The 14,835-nt window shown below is 45.6% G+C and overlaps 1 protein-coding gene across 1 annotated transcript in view; it reads left to right on the plus strand.

The window, feature by feature from the left end:
* The window catches only part of CDH4 (cadherin 4), a 748,299-nt gene that overhangs the window by 711,951 nt on the left and 21,513 nt on the right, over positions 1–14,835 (plus strand). The window lies entirely within an intron of this gene.

Raw genomic sequence — 14,835 nt, forward strand, 5'->3', positions numbered from 1 at the left:
ATATGAGACCATCACTTCCCCTGGTAGAGGCCGATTCACCCGCAGCCAGTGCATAGCCTTGTTTTTAAGCATCTGGAAGGTTTCTCTCTGTCCTGGTGGAAGTGGTGGGACATTTATTAGGACTGCTACAAAGGGGAAGGAGTCTGGGGTGAGGTTGATGGGGGCTTTCTTGTGGGGTGGCTTTGTCGGGGGTGGTACGGACGGTCTGGAGACAATAGAAGTAGGGCGGGATATAGGTTTATTTGCTAAAGGTTGATTGCCAGTAGGTAGGGCAGATGATAAGACAGTACCCTTTCTAATGCCCACAACACCCCCTGCTACTACAGTGGCCAAAGTATTTGGGCTGGGCGGCGGTTGTTGCGCCGCAGTCTGAGCAGGTGCTACAATAATGGGAGGATTTGAGACAAGTCCCAGTGGTGCTAAGTTAGGGGGCTTCATAGGTCTCTTCGCTGCCGCACTATCAACCTTTGCAGGTAATGGAGAGTTGGATTGTTGCCTTTGTCCCTTAGCTTGTGGTGGAGCTTGAATAGTGTTCTGGCACTTGCTGCTTTCATCCAACCTAGCCTGAACTTTTATCAATGCCTTGGTAGAAAAGAAATTGTCTAATGTTACCTGCTCAAAATGTTCTAAGCGGTCAGAGAGCTTACTAATACGTTCCTCTAATGGGAGCAATATTGACCGTAACAACCTTTCTAAGTCAGGGAGCAGGCTGCTCAGGGATGGCTGTTTATCAGCTGTTACCAACCCTGTGTCTATAGGAATGGTAGAGCTAAGATCTGGACTATCCAGTGTCACAACAACCCCCTCTTGCATACTTTCCCTACCGCGGCTTACTTCGGAAACAGCCTTACTAGAGTACATACTTTTATTAACTTTTCTAAGTTTGTGTGGTGGCTTAGCTGGAAGGCATTTTCTGGATACAGTATTACTTTTTCTTTTTGAACCTGATTTAGGGTGGATCAATGGGACCTGAGCACATAATTCAGCTGTACAAGTTATAGACTCCTTATGACTCACACAAGAAGGAATCAAATCGCCCACACTACCCTGGTTCTCCTTATTAGTAATTACATCATGAACTAAATAGGATACGGCAGGTAAATTTAGTGATGACAGAGGTGTAACTAATGCAGGATAGATTTGTGCAGAGCGCTTATCCACAGGATTTTTTAGTAGTTCGATAGATAATCTCCGCTCTGCATGCCTCTCAGCAAGCGATATTTCTTTGTCAATCAACAGAGGTGGGCGATTGAAAAATGTATCCAAGGGACCAATAACTGGTTGCCCGGCATCGCCCGGTGGTGTCATCAAGGCGGTGCTACTCGGGAGTTCCGGCATTCCTTAAGGTTATCAACCCTTTTTCAACAGTTACTAATAAGCACTTATGTGGCACAGCAATGCACTAAGGGATATAATAATCGTTTGGAATCAATATCAGAGGGCTGGCCCAGCCCGGCATCCCTCGGCCCCGGACGGCCACAGACGGTCCCGCCCTTGTCCCGGGCTTCTCCCGGCGCCCTCCCGCGCGCTCCCGCGCAGCGGTAGGGTGGTCCACTTAAGAGGTAGTTTGGACAAATTGGATTAGTTCTTTTAATCACCCGGTGCTCATGGGGGCGGGGCTAGCAGGGAGAGCGGCCAGGTGTGCTCAATCGGCCGGCAGGGACTCCTGGAACATTGAGTCCCTGCACTTCCTCGCAGCCCTGCTTTGCCCTTTCTGCACCCCGAATGGTCCTTAGCGCTTCCTTGGTCCTGACAGCGGAGCGGATCCCGCGAAGCGGGAACCGCGAGGTGTTGAGGCAAGAATCCGGGGTTTGATGAGCTGGACACAGAGAGCAAACCAGTAGCAGCAAACAACACGAAAGGCAGAGGGTACCGCTGATAGAAGGAAGAGGTGGGTCTTTTAATCACCCGGTGCTCATGGGGGCGGGGCTAGCAGGGAGAGCGGCCAGGTGTGCTCAATCGGCCGGCAGGGACTCCTGGAACATTGAGTCCCTGCACTTCCTCGCAGCCCTGCTTTGCCCTTTCTGCACCCCGAATGGTCCTTAGCGCTTCCTTGGTCCTGACAGCGAAGCGGGTCCCGCGAAGCGGGAACCGCGAGGTGTTGAGGCAAGAATCCGGGGTTTGATGAGCTGGACACAGAGAGCAAACCAGTAGCAGCAAACAACACGAAAGGCAGAGGGTTTCATTTTTTAAGAGTAGGCAGTAGTCCCTGCTTGCTTTTCAAATATATTTTCGAATCCATGCACAAAGGAGAAAGGGTCCACTGGGGGCCTCCTTCCCATTTGTGAGTGGCTTGCCATCTACTTGAAGTAGGTGGTAAACTTTGAGTGTTATGCAAACTTAAATGTGGTCGCAAAACAATGGTACATATCATTCTAACTTGCTATAGGAAGGCACACCCTTGGCACAGCCTTCCTAACAGCGACTTACAAACGCGGTGACTCTCAAAATAGTGTTTGTACATACCACCACCCTTTTTTGTGGTTGCAAATAGGCCAATTTGGACCACAAAAAATCTTGCCCAAAGAGTCCTTGGTTATCACCCTGTTAAAACTAGGCTTAGCATTGGTCCAGTCACTAATCCAGCTTAGCTCGGAGTGTAAAATATTGTAGGAACTGGTAGGAAGAAGATTAAACAGACGCCTTCAGATACAATTTTCTTCCACTTGTAAAAGAAAAGAATTATGGTAACCCCAAACCCCAGCATCATACAGGGCCATGGGGACACACTGAAGATTACATACTTTAGTGTAGGGGGGGTACACTCCGCACTCTGAAAGATATTAAAAATAAATCCAGCTGCCCTGTTTAGCTTCAGGCAATAAATGTAAACTTGCAACTGCTAGGAGTCTGCTGAGTCAAAGGTGACACCAAAGTAAGTAAAATTACTTATGCTGCTCAAGGGGTAGCCCTTAATTGGCAGAATCATAGTGTTCTTCCTACCTGGGCCACATACTATGATGTGTGATTTCCCATAATAGATAAACAGAGCCCGACTGCTCATGAAGGTCCCCACTAATTTACACAGGGGTCTCGTGGTCCTAGTCATTACAACATTGTCGTCCGCATAGAGGAACAAGGCAAGTTGGCAATTCTAGGAACATTGCTGGTGGCAACAGCCAGATGAGAGCTCAGAGTGTTGATGTAAATAAAAAACTATAAGGGAACCAAAATGCAACATTGGCGAACCCCGCTAGTTAAGGGAAAGTTTCTCCTGCTGGACCATAGTGCACTTTTGCCGCCAGATCCTCATGTAAGTTGTGCAGAAAGTTTATCAGGGTGACTTCAGATCCAAATCCAACAGTAACAACCAAAGCTCGATCATAGTTACTCAATCGAAAGTGGTGGATAAGTCCATGAAGGCCAGGTACAATGGGCAGCACTTGAAGATGGTATATTTGTCCAGAATCAAATGGCAGTTCAAGCACTGTTCTGTTGTCCCCAGCCCAGGAGGAAGACATATTGATGAGGGGACAAAATGTTGTTTAGGTTTTCCCAAGAGCTCAAGCGATTGAAAATCACCCTCCCAAAGATCTTAAAGTGCTATCAATGAGTGAGATCAGGCAATAACATTTTGGTAATTTACGAACTTTTGAAAAAAACGGTACGATAAGAGTGCCCAGGAGCATGAAATCGTACTGAGGAGCGAGTTATTAAAGGGCCCAATCAATCGATATCACATTTAAAAAGATCAATGGGTACTCCGTCAGGCCAGGAGCCTCCCCCGCCCCGACTTTTCCTGATGGCGTCTTCCACTTCCAACAAAGTGCTCATCAAGGAGGAGGGTGAAACACACCCTAGTCTATGCATAATGAAGTGTGTGACACTGCACACAGTGCAGTCTGACACATACCCCCTATGCACAGTGCTATGTGAAGCACACATTCTACCCACTTTCTAGTGTGAAACATACTCTGTATACACAGTCCAGTGAAAGACATGCCCTGTTTGTCCAGTCGGTTTGACACACACACCCTCCACACGCAGGGCAGTGTGACACACACCCTTCATGACAGTTTCACTTGTTTCCATACACCTGGTAAATGCAACTCTGTCTGAATCGCCAGTGGTGGCCGGTATAGAATGGGGTGGGGTGGGGGGGGGGATTGTGAGTGGGGTGAGAATTGGAGCCTGGTTGAGAACATACTAGTGGTGCATGAATGTTTGGGCGGCCCAAGACAACTGGCCAAACTGTCATGCGTGCATATACCACTCCTCCCCCTGCTGGCTGTGACGACCGACAAGACCCGCCCCAAAATTGAAGTCAGCAAGGAAAAATAAAATGGTAATAACAGCTAGTTATCATTTTAGTTGTTCTTTTTTACACTGCTGAAAAGCAGTGCGGCAATGCTTAGCGGAGGAGCTGCCGCCGGATAGTGAGTACATGTGTCACTTCCACTGAACCAATTGGAACGACACATCTGAAACAGTAATTTGTAACTCAAAATACAGGTCAGTGAACGTGGCGTCCTTATCACACTGAGGTAGGTGGCAGCCTACAGGGCTGTGTATAAATTGAACATCACTGAACCGTGCATTGGTTTTTACACAGTTCAATGCTTAATTGCTTCTAGGTGCATCTTTAAGAGGCAGAGTTCATCTAAGTAGGATATTATTACATGATTTGGCTTTAGATTTTGTTTGAATCCTTGCATATCGCTAAATATAGGTGAGACGTTGCACTGAAGTGTGCAATTGAGGCTTATTACTCTGACCTGTGCACAGAAAACATTTCACAATGAACTGTGTATGGAAAGTATGTTTTGGACACCTGAGCATATAAAAAGCATGTCACTTTGAACAGTGAATAGGAGGCATTTCACATTGATGTGTGGACAGTAGACTTAAAGATCCCTTCAGTTGGTCTGCTGCAAAACACTCCCTAGGCGATGGTCGCCAAAACTTATATTATTTGCACTGCCGCTGCTTTTAAAAGTATCTTTTTAATATACCTTTTGCACAGTTGATATTTTTAGATTGATAAAATTGACTTACTTTTTTTTTATCCAATACCTGTACTTTAGTTTGCATCCCAAACCATAAAGTGTTGAAGAGCTGTATTTTATCTTTCCTGAGCTCTTCACACACCTAAGGGAGTCCTTGGCCTCTTTCTGCCAGCCCGGCCCCATAGGTAGAGCCCAGTGTATTACAAACTGTTTGCAGACTAGATTATGACCGGCAAATCAGACGCGACATTGGCTCGCCAAAGACAAGCCCATCTGCGCCTGTTCCCACCTAGGACCCAAAACACTGGTTTTCATAAGGTTGAAATATCCACTCGCTTTACACGTTCAGAAGTACTGCCCTGGCAACAAAAAAATAGGACAGGTATCAAATATTGTCTTTAGTGTGACAGTTCACCACAATTTAAATGTGAAATTTGTGAATTTAGGACTACCCCAGCTAACTCCTTAAGAAAATATACTAATATCATAGCCAGACATTCTGTTCAAGATATAAAAGGATATCTTAATAACAGTAGATCCTTCGTTAAAATAGACCTGAATTATATGAACTGATTGATTACGTGGCTATCAAATTAATGTAAACCTGAAATTGAGGCTTCGATACTGCCAAATTATAAAATCTTCAGGAAGACAGAACAGACCGGAAGGCAGGAGCTGTTGCTATTGTATATACACACAAAAAAACATGCACTATCTTAAAAACAAATATTCCATGCTCAGAAATTTTAATATTTTCTACTAAAACTAATGCCAATACTTGTTTTTGGGACATTGGTCTATCGTCCCCTGTGTGCAAGATCAAATGTCAATGATACCACAGGGGGATTTTCTTGCACAGATAGCATTTCGCTTCTCCAAATTCAACTTATTAGGAGATTTAAACGTACTCCAGTATTGGAACTTTCATAGATTCACATGCTTAAATCATTCCCCGTCGTTAAGATGGGAGCCCCCGATATATATATAAAATAGCAATGCAAAGCCATTACAAACTAGAAACCAGGCCTAGGCCAATGCCAGTTTTGTAACACCTCTTTTTGTAAAAGAGACCAAATAAAATCAACATTCAATCAGATTAGCCTCACCCTCTAGAACCCTCCTGAGAGAACCTCAGTCCTTCAGATTTTCTACCGCACGTTGTGCTAGGGACTCTACACTGAGCTCTGCTCAGTTTTTTCCTTCTTACATTACTCGAGAGTTTTTCAACAGTTATTTCTTCAACAACTTCTTCAGCTTCGAATTCAACATGACTGATCAAGAGTAAAAAGGCCTTTTTAGAGCTTGTGCCACCTGCTCTAAGAAAAAGGCTTTACGTGGATGACCCTCACAAGGACTGCATCTATTGCCTGTATCCAGATCACAAGGCCAAAGATTGCAAGGTATGCCATACTTTTTCCACCAAAACCTTGAGAGACAATGAGGGACGTCTCCTGACCTGGCTCCAGAAGCTAAAGTCCAGGAGAGAGCCAGTCTCCAGTAACGATAGTGATGAGGCCTTATCAGCTTAGTCTTCAAGGAGATCAATGAAAAGGGGGAGATCTGACTCTTCATCTTCAGAAGACCATCCTGGGATGGCCTCTAATGGGTCTGACAGGCTAAGTCCAAGCAAATCTCCTCACCGAGGTATAAAGGAGAGGGAAGGACTGACTGCAGGAGACACTATAGTGAGGAAATCGAGCTCTGTACCTCCATCTTCTCCTCCTGAGGGAAGCAAAGCTCAAAAACCCCTCCTCTGTTCCTTCTGATGGAAAACAGGCTAAAAACGTCCCACTGTCGACAAAGCTGTCGACTACACCATTGAGGAAGAAACTGTCATCGACAACACGCAGTGAGACGGTACAGTCTCCTCAGTCTATTCCAGCTCAAACGACGGGATCGTCGCAGAGAGTTTCCTTGCATTCCACGACCACAGTGCAGCATCCATCGTCAACGGCGATGACGACTGATACAGGGTCAACAGTAACGGCGAAGATGTCGTTGTCAATGACGAGAATGACAACGGCCATGGTGACGACAGCTACTTCAGCGACGACGGCGACAACGGTAATGACGGTATTGGTGACGGCACTGACGATGGTAACATCTACATGTTGGACGACCTTGTCGACGAGAGAAAACATTTCTGGGGAAATTATCAGGAAGCGTCACATATCTCGTGAGCTCACTTCCCCTAGCAAAGTGACACCTCTGCTGCCCACTCACCTCCTAGAGGAAGAAGATTCGGAGGAAGAAAGTCCTTTTGGGTACGCACACAGCCCTTCAGAATTCTAGATTCTGAAGATGGATATGGTGAAGAACAGGAATATGACCCTCCCCAGGACTATCATAGATGTTATCAAGGGATGTATGACATTACAACGCATGCTTTTACATCGCATGCTTTTACAACGCGGTTTTTACAACACATACCATTACAACGCATAGTGCTTTTAGGCGCTGGATAGTGAATTGTTTAATTTACTATTCCAACTCCAGTCCCCGTGGATAGTAGGGAAGGTGTTGGATAGTACATTAAACCTATTCCCTATCCTAGAGCGCCCCCCAGCGCAATGCGTTGTAATGGTTTGCGTTGTAAAAGTTGCGTTGTAAAGGCACTGCGTGGTAAAAGTTGCATTGTAAAGGTTGTTTACCGTTATCAAGAGGAGATGGTCTGCATGCCCTCCTCCTTGATTTCAGATTTGCAGTTCATATTCTCCGACTATAAAAGGAAATTTCCGACACCGTCTTCGGCTCAGGAACATGTATCAGTTCCTGCTGGTCCACCTGCAGGGCTTTCCACTCCTCAGCTGCCACTGCAATTGATAGTGGAACCACCACCGCCTGCTCCCCTTATGTTAAATGTCGTATACTTGTAAAGCGCACAGCTGCCCCAGCAAAGGGGCGTCCCGGCGCTGTATACCGCTGGGGAACCCGTCCTGGCTTTCCCTGTGGGATGGTCCCTACTGGGAATCCCCAAGGTGGAACCAGGCATCCCCGGCGTTGATGGGGCCGTTGTGGAGATTAGGCAAGCTAATGCCCAGAGTTGCCGAGTGGGACCCCAGGTTAGAGTAGGCACCGAGGCGAGAATTGTCGAGTCCGCTGACCCTGGTCCACAACCCTGCCGCGTCGGGAATTGAACCCTGGTCCCGGGCCGACTTCTGCTCCCGGGTCTGCCGCCTCTAACCAGTGAGCCACACCACTCCACAATGATACCTCTGATGATGACCAGAGAGACACAGATCTCCCGGACCCACATAGGGAATGGGATGATTATATAATACCTACTCCGGGTACCCCTTCACTGGTTCCAGTAGATTCTCCACCTGGGGACATAGGTGGTTTCCACAATCTGTTAGAAAGGGCAGCCAAATGGTTTGATCTGCCGATGCCTTCGGTGCAGTCTGGGTGCTTCTTGTACGACTTTAAGGAGCCCTTTAAGAAGTCGGTGAGAACAATTCCCATTGTCAATCATGTATGGGAAGAGTGGCTGAAAGTCATAAAGACACCGGCCACGGTGATCTTGGTGCTTCCTCGTCTGGAGAAGAAATATAGAGCCCCGGAGGATAGCCCGGCTTGCCTTGTGAGTCAGCCAAAACCGGACTCAGTTATATCTCAGGCAACACAGAGGATGTCTAAAAATCCAGCAGCTCCTCTAACAATGCCTCCAGATAAGGAAGGGAGACGCTTGGACAATGCTGGCAAAAGATTTTCATCTATGTCAAGCCTGCTCGTCAAAGCGGCTAACGCTTTAGCCATTTTGGGGAGCTATGACAGCCCGATGTGGTGTGACCTCTCTCCCTACCTAGGCCAACTTCCTGAAAACAGCAAGGTGGAAGCGAAAAAGATCCTCCAGGAAGGGAAGAGGGCCTCTTCGGAGGTGATTGATTGCGCAATGGATACTGCAATAATTGCATTCCGTTCCCTAGCTGGAGTAGCATTCCTTCGTTGCCAGGGATGGCTTCGAGCAATCTCATTTAGATCTAAGGTTCAGAACAAAAGTTTGGACCTTCCATTTGATGGAGAGGATCTCTTTGGTAAGCACATAGATGATGCGCTCCAAGACATCAAGAAAGACATGGACACAGCAAGGTCTTTAGGGACGCTTCAATACTGCAAGGTCTCTTTTCAGGGCACATGGGGCAGAGGCCTTCCATCATACAGAGGTGGTTACCAACAATATTGGTACTCCTCATATACTCCTGCCTCTCAGTCTTACCATCCACAATACAACCAGCGGCAGGGTCAGTCCATATCATATTCAAAGACGGCACCCAGAGGAAGAGCAGGACGTATGGGGAAGGATTCCTCTAGGCGTCAATAGTGGCTTGCTGGCTCTGTTCCTCCCCCTCATCAAACACCTGTGTGGGGCAGGATCTCCCTATACTTCCAAAATTGACAATGAATAGCATCGGATCATTCGGTTCTCAATATAGTCCAAATTGGAGTTTGTTCATCCTCCTCCAACCAAATCCCCTCGCTCCAGCTTAACAAAACGTCTTCATCTCCTACACCTAGAAGTCCAACAAATGCTGCAGAGAGGGGCAATAGAACCAGTCCCTGTCTCCCAAAGAGTGGAGGGTTTCTAATCCTGGTTCTTTCTAGTCGAAAGACTGTCGAAAAGTGGCGCACTATTCTGGATCTCAGGGAGCTCAATACCAATATCATTGAACAGTCGTTCCAAATGCTCTCCTTGCAGGACCTACTTCGACATTTAAATTCAGGAGATTTCATGGCCACTTTGGCCCTGGAGGATGCATATTTTCATGTTCCCATGCCTCCATCGCACAGGAAGTTCCTTTGCATCACAGTAGCCAAGAGCCACTTTCAGTTCAAAGTTCTCCCCTTCGGCCTCAGGTCGGCACCAAGGATCTTTACGAAGATGCTAGCTCCGATAGCGGCGTTCCTAAGAAAACAGCAGCACCAGGTTTTACCCGACCTGGATGGCTGGTGGCTAAAGGCTCCTACCAAGTCAGCAAACAAGAAATCGGTGGCAGCTTGTACAGCACTGTTTGAAAGTCTGGATCTTACCCTCAACAGAGAAAAGTCAAATTTGTGCCTGTCCAAAAACTCAAAATTCCTGGGAGCCATACTGGACACTTTCCTAAACAAGGCATTTCCTTTACTGGAAAGACAAACCGAACTGATGTTGATGGCCCATCTACTTCTGGGATCCATTTCGCCCTGCATTACTCTAATCCCTCACTGCAGCCTACGTATGTGTCCTCTTCAGGAGCAACAGGACTGACAGTGGCGTCAAGTGGAAGGATCTTTCGAGGACATGATCAAGATCACTGTGCCCATGAAAGACGCCACTTCATGGTGGATTCACAATGAGAATATTTCCCAGGGTCTCTCCTTCATGGTCACCTCAGCTCCTTAGATAATTACAACAGATCCATCTCTAGAGGGCTGGGGAGCAGTCTTGCAAGACCTCCAAATAAGTGGTCGATGGCTGCACCATCATCGTCTTTTGCACATCAATCTGCTGGAACTCAAGCTTTTCTCCCAAGAATAAAGGATTTGTTGGTTCTAATAAGAACAGACAATACTACGGCCATGCATTATATCAACAAGCAAGGCATCACAAGATCCCGTCTACTGTTGGTGGAAGCTCAAGCTGTCTGGGAATGGGCGATCTTACATGGGGTCTCGCTGAAGGCGGAGCATCTCCCAGGTAATCTCAATGAGACAGCGGACACACTAAGCAGACTAAAGTCAGTCAGCCACGATTGGGAGCTGGACTAGAAGACCCTGGAGGACATTTTTCATCTATGGGGCAGACCATCCATGGATCTCTTTGCTACACCGGAGAACAAGAAATGCAGGTTCTACGCAAGCTGGTATCACCATCCTGGATCCTCGGGGAATGCGTTTTCGATGGCATGGTCAGGCGCCTTTGTTCATGCTATTCCCCTCATTCCTCTCATCCCGAGGCTTCTCGGGAAGCTGTAAATGGAACCCTGCAAAATTATTCTAATAACACCGTCCTAGCCTCGCCAGTACTGGTACATGGAGCTCCTTCTCCTATCCTTGGAGCAACCAGTTCCCTTGAATCCTATTCCATCCTAAATGATGATGTCCCCGGGCCAAGTACTGCATCCCGATCCCTGCAATTATCAGCGTGACTCCTGAGCACAGAGAATTTCTCAACTTAAAGCTCTCCACAGAATGTAGAGAAATCCTCTCTCAGGCTCATGCTTAAAGTACTAACAAAACCTACAGGATGAAGTGGAAGAGGTTTTGTCTCTGGTGCCGAGAACCGGGAGTTCACCCTTCCTCTTCTTCGGCACATGAAATTCCACCTTACATCCTTTTCTTGGCTAAGGCTGGCCTGGCTCACTCATCTATTAAGTTCATCTCCTGGCCATATCTCGCTTCAGAAGGACTTCTGCAGGCCCTTTGCTCTTGTCAGCAGAATTATTAAGCAATTTATGAAAGGACTTTTTCGTGCCTTCCCGCCGCGTAAGCCTCCTCCACCGCTGTGCACCTTAATGTGGTTTTGACTCAGCTCATGAAACATCCCTTCGAGCCGATACATAAAGCGGACCTAAAATTCCTGTTGTGGAAGGTGGCCCTTCTTGCTTTGACATCAGCGAGAAGTGTTAACGAATTGCAGGCTCTCACTATACAGGAGCTTTTTCTTCAGTTTCAGAATGAGACGGTAGTACTTTGTACCAACCCTAAGTTTATCCCAAAGGTACCTTCCGATTTTCACTTAAATGAACCTGTGGTCCTGAAGTCTTTTTTCCCTCAACCTAAGACTCCAGCTGAGAGATCACTTCACTCACTTGACATTCAGCATTGCCTGAAATACTATCTCGAAAGAACAAAAGATTTCAGGAAGTCACCTCAGCTCTTTGTGGCTTACAGCACACCTCGAAAAGGTTTTCCCCTTTCCAAACAGGGGATTGCACGTTGGATTTCCAGGTCTATCCAATATTGTCATCAGTTAGCTGGAAATCCCCTCCAGGGGAAGGTCCATGCTCACTCCACAAGGGCAATCTCTTCTTCATCAGTCCTCTCCACTGGGGTACCTATCCGGGACATCTGCAGGGCAGCGACCTGGAAGAGTATCCATACCTTCACCCGACATTACTGCTCAGACTCTTCGACACGCAGCAACGCTGCAGTGGGCCAAGCAGTCCTGAGGAACCTGTTTCAGTAAGGGGTGAGCTTTCCCTCTCATCCCTCCTTCCTTTTCCTTCATAAGTCCCTTGAACATTCTGTGATACAGTTTATCGCTTTTGACTATTTGGTATGCATACTCGTGCATGTCACTTGCATATAATTTTGAGGATAATTTTGTTTCCCTACTACTTCTTTAAATTTTGGTGTGTTAGATTTTTTAGACTTCAAGTTAAAAAAAAGGAGGGGGGGGGCGAGAAGTCTGAATTGCCGAGAGGCTTATTCTTTCCCTTTTTCTAATCTGGTTAGGCATTGTTCATAATTGTTCAAGATAACGAAAACACAAAATGTGCTCATGACTGCTAGCTACTCTGATACAAGCATGCAAATCTATGAAAGTTCCAATACTGGAGTAAGAAAACAAGTTACTTACCTGTAACTTTAGTTCTCCGGTATTGGAAACTTTCATAGATTCATATGCGACCCACCCTCCTCCTATGGGAAAGCTCGATCTTCGGCATCTTTATGGCTATCCTGTGGCACTACGGCTACGAAAATTTGAAGGTCTGAGGTTCTCTCAGGAGGGTTTTAGAGGGTGAGGCTAATCTGACTGGTTGTTGATTTTATTTGGTCTCTTTTACAAAAAGAGGTGGATATATTCCAAAACTGGAATGGGCCTAGGCCTGGTTTCTAGTTTGTAATGGCTTTGCATTGCTATTCTATATACACCGGGGACTCACATCTTGACGACGGGGAATGATTCAAGCATGTGAATTTATGAAAGTATTGAATACTGGAGAAATAAAGCTACAGGTAAGTAACTTGTTATCTTCCATATGAATAAGACAGAAGACCCAGAGACCATTATTGTAATTGATTGTCTCTCAGGATTAGAGTTCGAGCTGCTTGTGAAAACATTTACTCATAAAACAGGTCACATCTTAGACCCGGTCTGTGCTTATCACCTTTTTATCAAGGTAAATCCATCTATGCAGATTACATTGTCAGACCATGCCCCAATTCATTTCTGGTTTAAGATCCCTTCTACTACTAGGATTTCAATCAACAGCGGCATTGAAACAAGTTAATCAGGGAAATTGGAGCGAAGCTTTAGGAAGCTTAAAACAACCTAGTGAGAAATATTATTATTAAAACCATAGAATATGATAACTGGATTAATGATCACATAAATCGTAATAACATGCCAAGAAGAACTCGCCCATCATCTTTAGGGTTTTCAGGCTCTCTTAGGGGTGCTAGAAACTAGGTAACAAGTTATAAGGTAAATGGAGGTAAGCGTACAGGAAGAAGAACACAGTTATAGGGAGACAATCCCAAAATGTAAATCTCAGATTATAGCAGCTAAAGCTGAACATTTCAGCCAATCTATTTCTAACCCTGAAAATCCTGCCCAAGAGATTTTTTCCCCATTTTGAACTCATCCAGAAGCTGGAAATAGTTCTCTGGCTTTCTTTGAGGAAAATAATTTGTTTTAAAATCATATGCTTTGCTCATAAAGCATATTACAACCCAGGATCTAGCTACCTTAGTTGTAAAATTCAAAAATATATCCCTGTGTCTCTCTGTGATCAGGCAAATGTTCTAGTTTGATGTCTTAGGTTGAAACAAATCAGATAGTGTGGCTGACCTTAATCTTTCTTGGCATCCAGTCTCTGGAACGCACTTCCACAAGTACTCAAAGAAAATAATGAGCATAACTCCTTTTAGAAGCAGCTCAAGGCGTGGCTTTTTCAAAGCAATTAATCCTCGTTTTCTAATAGCCAGACTTTACCTCTTTCTAATGGGTCTCAGCGCGGGACACCCTTGGGTAGCTGTTTCACTTTAAAAGTCTAATTTTATTCATTCAGCATTTCACACTGAAATGTGCACTGGAGGCATGTCGCACCAATCGGTGCACAGGATGTGTGGGACACTGAACTATGCAAAGGAGTCATGTTACAATGAATTGTGAACAGGTGTCGTAGACCTTAACCGGTACATAGTGAGCACTTCACACTGAACTATATATATATATATATATATATATATATATATATATATATATATATATATATATATATATATATATATATATATATATATATATATATATATATATATATACATTGTAGGGGTCACACAGTATTGTGCAAAGGAGACATATGGTGAAGTGCGTGGTGGTGTACAAATTAAATGGTAATAGGTGTGTCACACTTAAATGTAAAAACAACAGTTGATGGACAGAATGCAGAACAATGTCATACATTCACGCCACTGCAGAGATTTTGCTGTTCCCCCTATGTGGGAAGGGTATTCCCAGACGTGGGTCCCATGCTCACTACACCACCGGAGTCAAGCTATCCTGGCTGAAGACGGCTGATAGCCAGAAACCGGTCCTAGGATGCTTGATTCAGGTCCAGGGAAGACATGGCTTGGCAGTTCGTGCTGGACTGTTCCCATGAGGCACAGGGTCAGACTGATGTGCATATGGCCATGTCTAAACTGGGGTGGCTTGTTGAGCAAAATAACGATGGATTAAACCCAGATCTGTGACTGGGGGTGAATGTTTTGTCATTGTGCAACATTCCGTCTATCATCTTGTGTGTTTTGCTATTCACACTTAAATGTGCCTTGACTGTTTGTCACGGTATTTCTAGTTTTTTGCCCTGAGCTGCGCCCTCAAGCGACACTTTCTCCAGTTCAAAATTACTACTTTTCAACCCTTCCCCAAAAACTTAGGGAATTTATAACATTCCAGGCGTCT

This window comes from Lissotriton helveticus, chromosome 7 (assembly GCF_964261635.1).
Source record: "Lissotriton helveticus chromosome 7, aLisHel1.1, whole genome shotgun sequence".
Taxonomy (NCBI): domain Eukaryota; kingdom Metazoa; phylum Chordata; class Amphibia; order Caudata; family Salamandridae; genus Lissotriton; species Lissotriton helveticus.